We start from the raw sequence: 8,316 nt of genomic DNA on the forward strand, positions 1-8,316 counted from the left end.
ATGTGATAGTCTTCTGGGCAGGAATTTCTTATGTGGTGAGGTATCTCCGGGCTCTGTGATAATGCAAATTACCTTGAACAAAGGCAGGAGCAGAATCTCCGGTTCCAAGTGGTAAAACTTGCTTCCTCCTTGTAAGATGATGATTTCATTTTAAAAATTGTTTAAAATTTGATATCTTCCATGTGTCAGGTATCCAGGTATCCATGGATTGTGTGAGAGTGAATAATAAATCCCTAAATTGAGCCTAATCAGCATAAAATGAACTGTTCCAAACAGGAGATTAACCAGAAGGAAATAACTACATCCTGGTTGCCACCAAACAGCTTCAAGGTAAACAGTCTATTCTGACTTTTCTCTGAGTCTAATCCACATAAAATGAACTATTCCAAACAGGAGATTTTACCACACCTTCAACTCTCCTATGAAATATGAACTTTCGTTTCTACCTAGGAGAACTTCTACAATCTTTTCTCCGATGCCTGAAGGGTGCCTGTGCCCAAAAGCTTTCAAATAAAAAAAAATTGAAAACATCTAGTTGGTCTAATAAAAGATATCACTTCTACCATGAGTTCTTATCCCTCATGGTATTCCTCTTTACTTTTTCTTCACCATTTAGTGTTTTGTAAATTCTCATCATGTTCCCCTCGAGAATCTCTTCTCTAAACTGACTACACCTGGCCTCTTTAGTTTCTCCTCATATGGAAGCCCCTCCATACCACTAATCTCCCTTGTTGCTCTTCTCTGCACTATCTCTAGTTCTTCTATATCTATATCTGTAGGATGCACCATAGATTTATAAAGGGGCATAATGATTCAGTCAATTTAGTTTATAATTCCCTTAATAATCCCTAACAACCATCTCCATGGATATTGCTGAATATTACAGAGCTGGGAATGATTCTTGTTGCTCTCTGTTCCACTGTACTAGTGAAGTATTAGGGTGACAGAGAGCCAGCCAGGCTGCAAAGTATGAGGCTTGAGAAGTAGCTGCAGAAGCTGCAAGGCTTGCCTCATGGAAGGAAAACAAATTCTCTGTGTCCTTTGAGCAAAGTTTTTCTTAGTCATCACTTACTGGGATTACCATAAGGGCAAGAAAGTGGTCAGAAGAAAGACAAATAATGAGGCACACTGAATCTCAGTAGTAGGAAAAGTAGTTGAAGCTGGGAGTGAAATATGAATGCTTCAGTAAATGTCCCAAAGCACATTTAACGGAATTACTGTATTTACTTGGGAGAAAAGGCCCCTTGTCTTATAATTGCATACGAGGAAATCTCACTAAATACACTATCATTAAACTGCTGCCAAAAGCAGCATGTGTTCAGCAATAGAAGCTAACTACAAGGTTGATTAAATGCAGCCAACACTGAGCATGATTATAAAACACATGGCCCATACTGGGCAAACATGCTAAGGGAACCTTTTTTATGTGGTCCTTGAAAAAACTGGGAAGTTGCTCCCCAAGGAGGGAATGAGCACTGGGCCTGGAGGTACTACAATACTTGGCTGGCACTCAGAGAGACTGGAGCAAGCCCAGACACCCTCCCCGATGCCAAAAATGCTGATGGGAACCTACCACAATTTTTTTTAAATTTCATTTTCAAGAGCCAAATCAGTTCCAAATTCTGTTGGGCAAAGCCCAATAGTCAAGTTCCAAACCTGGACTAAGAAGAGCTCAATCATTTAAGTCTTTGTGGCTCTACCACTGAGCAAGGGCAAGCAGAGCCCAGGCCCAGGGGGCCCTGACAAGCAAGGGCCTCAGGGTGCCTGGGTTTCCACGGGAAATGGTGGATTTCCCCTTGCAGGTAGACAGTGTTCTTGCCTTCAAGGGGCTGTTGGGAGTGAGAAGCAGGGGGCGCTGTGCCTGTGCACAGCTGTATGTATGCACATGGCCTGGAACACAGCTGGGCAATGTGGAGAGCAGCTCCCTGTAGGTAAGTGTATGGGAGGAAGGGTTGGGGGGGCAGATCGAGACCCCCAGGGTGAGAAAGGAAGTTCCCTGTAGGTAAGTGTATGGGGCGCAGTGGTTGGGTGTGGGACCCAGAGCCAGGATGGGAAGTGAGACAGAGCCATGGGTGGCTTGTCTAGGGTGTGTGGGGGGAAGGGAGGCTGGGCGGCTCCCCACCACTGCACACCCCCCGCAGAAGGAGGCATGGTGGGGGCATATGCCCTCTTGGCTTTATGCCCAGGGCAGAGGTGGGCTGCCTATGGCAGGTTTGGGGCTCTCCACTCTGCTGCCTTTGCCTTGGGGACTCTGCAGTGGCTGCATGTTTCCTGCCTGCCTGGCAGCAGGCCTACTGGGAAGGTGTGAAATATTAAAGGAAGAGGTGGAAAGGATGGAGAATTAATCTGTCTTTTATTCAAAAAGTGAATGAGAATAATAATAGTGAAGGTTACTCAAGATTAAGAGAGGCCATTTGAAGGAGTAAGTGGAGGGAATAGAAGATCTCAGAATTGGTATTATGGTACTACTATGATGTAACTAGCTGCTGTATTTGATTGTAGTAGAGAGGCTGAAAGATGCCAGCTGAAGAAAAGGAGCAAGAATTGAGCTATGGATGGGCTAGACATTTATCAATTTAACGTAACTGTTTAACAGCATGACAGAGAAACTGCTCTGGTCAATGGCAAGCTCAGCAGCTATTAGTCTGGGTGGGATAACCTAATGCAGGGGTGCTGAAACCCTGGCCCAGCCTCCAGGGCTTCCCACAGGCCCCAAAATTTCCAGACCAGTGGGGAGCCCTGCAGATTGAACAGCATGGCCCACAGTGCTAGATCAGGTGCACAGAGAAGTCATACCCTGGCATGCGGGGCTGGGTAGGGGTGGCATAGGGCATCACGGCCCAGTCTCAGCATGCAGGACCAACGCACCACCCAATCTGAGTATACAGAAGCCTGCTGAGGTTGTGCAAGGCCTGATCTGGGTGCACAGGGCTGGGTGGAGGCAGCATGCGGCCAACCTGCAGAACAGCCCTGCACCACCCACCTGGCCCATAAAATGTTGAACATCACTGGCCTAATAAAAGGTTGGTCTCCCTCTCATTATAACATTGTATTAAGTATTTTCAGCATTTGTCATGTTCAGAGACTTCTGCAGAAATTATGCCATACACTTCTAGCCCTCTACAGGAAAAAAGTCCATGTTAACATCATCCACATTTTCCTCATGAGTCAGGAAAGACACAAAGATTAGAAAAATTGTACAAGGCCACACAGGGAGTCAGTGTCACAGCAGGAATTAAAATGCAGTGCTCATTCCCGGTCTCATGCATGAACCAGTCACACCAGTGGATCACACCAGCTGAGTACTATATGTTGTAAGAAAATCTTTTTCTCAAAATAGCATTACTTTGTTTTAACGTAATATTTCTCATTTGTGCCATACATAGAGTTTGATCATTGGCTGTTTTTCTGTATATCCTAGGTGGGCCTGATGTTCTTTGCACTGCTGAACATGCCGCCCTTAAAAGATCCCCAAAATTGCACACAGCACCAAAGCTGCTTCCTGGTATAATTATGGAGACCAATCTGTGGACTGATGCAAGTCTGAGAAAGCCCTGCAGGCCCACTGTATACTCACCAAGGGATCTGTACCTTTGCTTACAGGTAATGCTAAAAGGTTTATATTTTGACAGCGGTTCTGAGTCAGAGGTAGAGAAAGCTAGTTCCTCCCAAAGTTGTCACTTGTCAAGTCAGTTGCTAGTTTTCATCCCTGTTCTTCTACCCTGTGGGCAGCTCAGGAATTGATACCTTTCATTACATGCAGCCAGAGAGCACACCCCTTCCTCTCTAGGCTGTAATAGTTATATTTAAGACAGTGCTGAATTCCAGTTATTATTTTTGGCCCAGAAATGGAAGAGGCTTTTAATTTACAGCAGCTACTTGAATGGACTTGAGCATTCAGCAGGAAAAACAAGGTAAGACCCATGCTGGAAGCAGACACCAGCCAGAGGGCAAGTCACGTGGTCCGCAATGTGTGATGCAGGGGGTGAAACCAGGGCTACGACAAAGGGCTGCTTGGTTCTATTAATGATTGATCACTCTGCAGTGTCTTGGGTGAGGCACGCATCATCTTTGTGAAGAGCTGACTACATCCTGCTTCCTCCCATCCTTTTTTGAGGGATCTCCCTGTACATCAAAACCAAACACATGGCCTTGCCCAAAATATCATTACGAGTCTCAATACAGGAGACACCCACCAGATCACAGAGAACTTTAAACATGTGGATACTGATGGACTTCCAATCACAGGATGTTGTCACACCAACAAGCCAGGAGTTCTGCCCCTGCGCAACAACTCTGGCCAAGCAGCGAGTCAGCATCACACACATACAGCTGTGGAGAGGTGGAGTTAAGGCCCATTCTCGTCCCAGCAATGTGGCTTGTCTCCTGTCCCTGGAACTGTTGTTACCAGCAGCAGGTGAATGTGCAACACAGTGCAAGATTGTAAAACAAATCTGAACAGCAGAACGATCTGTTCCTTTGCTTGCAGCTGTACTCAGACTCCCACGGCTTTTGCACTCGTGTTGCAACAGAGCTACATAGCTGTATATTAGCCAAGGTTCTGGCCAATAACTGCTTCCACAAATTCAATCTTTGAAAACCAGTTTGAGAACCTCAGATAAATGGTGCCATTAGGAATACAAATTGACACGCTTACATATATTATTGCTGCCAGATAACACCTGGAGCAATTCCAATCATGAATCACCAGCTGAAGAGGATTTCCCAGAGGAGAAAGGATTAAAAATGGAGAACTAATTTGTACTTTGAAAAGGCAAAGCATGTAAATGTCAGTCTGCCTTTGTGGCAGCTTTCTGCAGGAGGAGCTGCAGAAAATACCAGCTGTTTCTGGAATTTGGGCTAGATCCCCAAAAAGACTGAGATGTCCCAAACCTAAACAATCCATTGGAAGAGCTAGATGCCAACAAATGGGATCCACAAAAAGCAGAACACTGAACAGGGACCCACAAATGCCCATACATGAGGCTCATCCTAAGGCCTGTGGCAGACCTCAGCATGTCTCTCTACTCGGGATTCAGAACTCTCAACCCTCCCCTGGAGTTCGGTGCCAAAGATGCCCTTTCCTCAAGTACACTCAACTACTCTAGTTGGTATTATTGCCTGAACTGGAAGCCATGTGCCTGTGTCCATGTGGTGGGTGTGGGGAAATTAATAATTACCAGGATGGGCTAGTGGGCATTGTCATGCCACAGTGCTAATAAGCCAGCTTGCAGCCTCATGCAGGTAAACCACCCTGTTCCTGGTTTATGAGGCAGCCTGCCCAGAGCAGCTTGCTGAGGGAAGCTGCTCTGGAGCACAGCAGAGCCATGACACAAATATGCACAGAGTGCAGGTCTCTTCAGAGTTAGGCAGCACTAAGCAGCAATTCTGAGGATCTAATTTTGGACTTAGACACCCAGAGGCAGTTTGGCAACATTAGATCTCTTTGTGGCTCTAGCCCCTTGTTCTGGCTATCTGGAAAGCATTACACAACACCGCACAATCCAGCCCTGCTTCATAGTAGAAAAAGAAGATCACATGTACTTGAACAATCATTTTACAGGATAAATGGTCTCTAACATACAGGGGTGATTTTTATAAGAGCCCTTGTCAGCCTGTGATGGAAAATCCAATCTGGACCCTCTGTAGGTTTTGTGTGTGTATTAACTTTGATTTGCACCTGACAGGATAAGAGGTTGTCATTGAACAATGGGCACGTAAACTGGTGCAAGAGCTGAACCCCACCTTGCTATAAAAAAACTTTATGATTCAATTATTACACAGCTCAAATTTTAAAATGCATAAATCACAGCACTCTCAGTGAATGTTACCAATATATCAAAGTACAATAGAGACAGCTCACCCTAACAGTATGGTTGTATAAACTCCATTACAGAGGAAAACCCACTACATTTCATACCGTATATATAATAATTTAATATTATGGTAAGGGCCTATGATTTGGGATTCCTGGTTTCTCTTCTTGGCTCTGCCACAGGCTTAGTCTATAACCTCAGGCAAGTTACTTGACCTCTGTTTGCCTCAGTTTCCCCTTCTAAAATGGAAACAGTAATGCCTATCTTTGCCAAGCTTCTTAGGGTCCTTGCTTGAAAAGTGCTTGTGCATTTCACCTGCAAGGAGGAGTACCCTCAACAGCCACTGAAAGGTGAAGGAGCTCAGTGCTTCTGAATGTCAGGCTACTCACTTTCTCCTTCCCTGCTACAAAGCTGGCCTTCATTGGCCCTACAGAGAAGTAACTTTCCCCATTGCACTTAAACACACTGAAAATCTTAGTTCAGCTATGGGCAGATCTAGAAGTTCTGAAATGGGAATACAGGAGCAGCGAGTGGTACTGGAGTAGTGGCTGTACCCCTTACTCCCAGCCTTCCCATGGGGTAGGCAAACCACACTGTGGGAGCAACAGCCAACCTTTTTTTTTTAAATTCCTGAATCAGGTAAGAATCTTCCCCTTCCCCTCCGCACCCATTTCCTTCCCCTCCATGCTCAGCAACATCCACTCCATTTACCTTCCTGACAATTCCGTCATCCAGCCACTGCCCTGGCTACTCCTGTCCCACCCCAGCTGAGGCTGCAGGGAGCTGGGCTCAGTCAGGAACAGTGGTGGACAGGCTCCCTCCTTATGCCTGCTCCTGGGCTGGTGGGGAACACCCAAGGGGCCCAGGCAGGGACAGAGAACCTGCCTGCTACTGCTGCTGTCCCTGGCTGAGCCTGGCTCCCCCTGCAGCCTGGCTAAAGTGGGGCAGAAGCAGCTCTGGAGCTCTCCCTGCCGTCAGAGCAGCCAGAGACAGTGGCGACAGCAGCACCAGTAAGCAGGGAAGATGCCACTCAGAGCAGAGAGGAAGGAAGGGGGTGTAGAGTGGGAGGAAGATTCTTGCCTGCTCCCTGCTGCTTCTGCAGTGTGGGCTAAAAGCAAGGGTATGACTGCATCACTGCACCCCCTCTTGATCTGCCTCTGGACCCAACCTATAGCTTCCCCCTGTGTTTCAGGTAAAATAAAGTGCCCTAATTTAAACCACTGAGGTAAAATAATGAGGTATGGAGGTGTAAGCTTTGTTGTGTTTCTCATTCAAAGAGAGCACCTCTGTGATACTGAACATACTTTACATGAAGGTTCCATTTATAAAGTAGGAATAAATAATGAATGGATTAACAAATGGTGATCAATTGTTAATGACTTCAACGAGTCTGTATGTTGCTTATTACCATGACTTATACACAGCTCTAATGCCTTGAACAGATGTGCTTATAATCATCTATTTAGGTCTGTAACAAGAATACAACATATTCTAATAACACACAAATCCTTTATAAAGTGGAGCATTAATATAAGAATGCAACCACAATATTTATGGAAAAAGGACCCAAAACAGACCCTCTGTCATATAAATGAAAAAGTTAATTTTCACTAGGACTAGAGCTGGTCTGATATTGCAAGACCAGGCTGTTTGTGTGCACTAGCTCTACCAACTTTCTTGCCAGCCCTAATAAACTGAGACCATGAAATTCAAAAAGCCATGAATGATATCGCAAGTGAATGACTAATGCTTTCTAAATTAAGGCTTGTAATTGTACTCTGGTGATTCATAAATTAATTGACCAATTTCCATCACATATTGCACTAACTAAACGTATTTCTTATTGCATCTCTGATATACTGTATAAAAGGTGGATAGAATACATGCTATATTCCTGGAGGGCTCATTTATAATGGGCTCCCAACCATACAAGAGCAAGACTATTATAAGCCATTATCTCTAGTTTCTTTTTTAAACCTACTCCATAATAAATAATTGTCATGCTCCTTTGGATGTCTAAAAAAATGATGATTTGAAGCTTCCTGTTATTCTATGGGACTCAGGATTTAAAAGACCAAGTTGGAAAAGGTTTTAAAACACCAAGTATTATTTTATTATTTTCCACTGAATTTTACAACAACTATAAGTTGTTATCACTTTTTCAAGTGTCAGAGTTGACAGCGTTACGTTACCATATTTTCCCTTTCTTTGCCATATTGATAGACTAAATCATGGCAAATAAAGTAGCAGCTTTCAAAAAATCTAGACGTGAACAGAACGTTATGGCCAAAATGGCAAATCAGGTGGTTAAACAGCTTTAGGCACAGCTAAGGTACCTAATAAGCAGAGATCCTGCTTTTTTCGGATTAAAAAAATTCCCTAATTTTTGGATTAAAAATAGTAACCCCAAATTCACATTTTTCCATGATTAAAATGAAACACCACCTATACACACACACACACACACACACACACACACACACACACACACACACACACA

This window comes from Gavialis gangeticus, unplaced genomic scaffold (assembly GCF_001723915.1).
Source record: "Gavialis gangeticus isolate Ggan-Ray unplaced genomic scaffold, GavGan_comp1, whole genome shotgun sequence".
Taxonomy (NCBI): domain Eukaryota; kingdom Metazoa; phylum Chordata; order Crocodylia; family Gavialidae; genus Gavialis; species Gavialis gangeticus.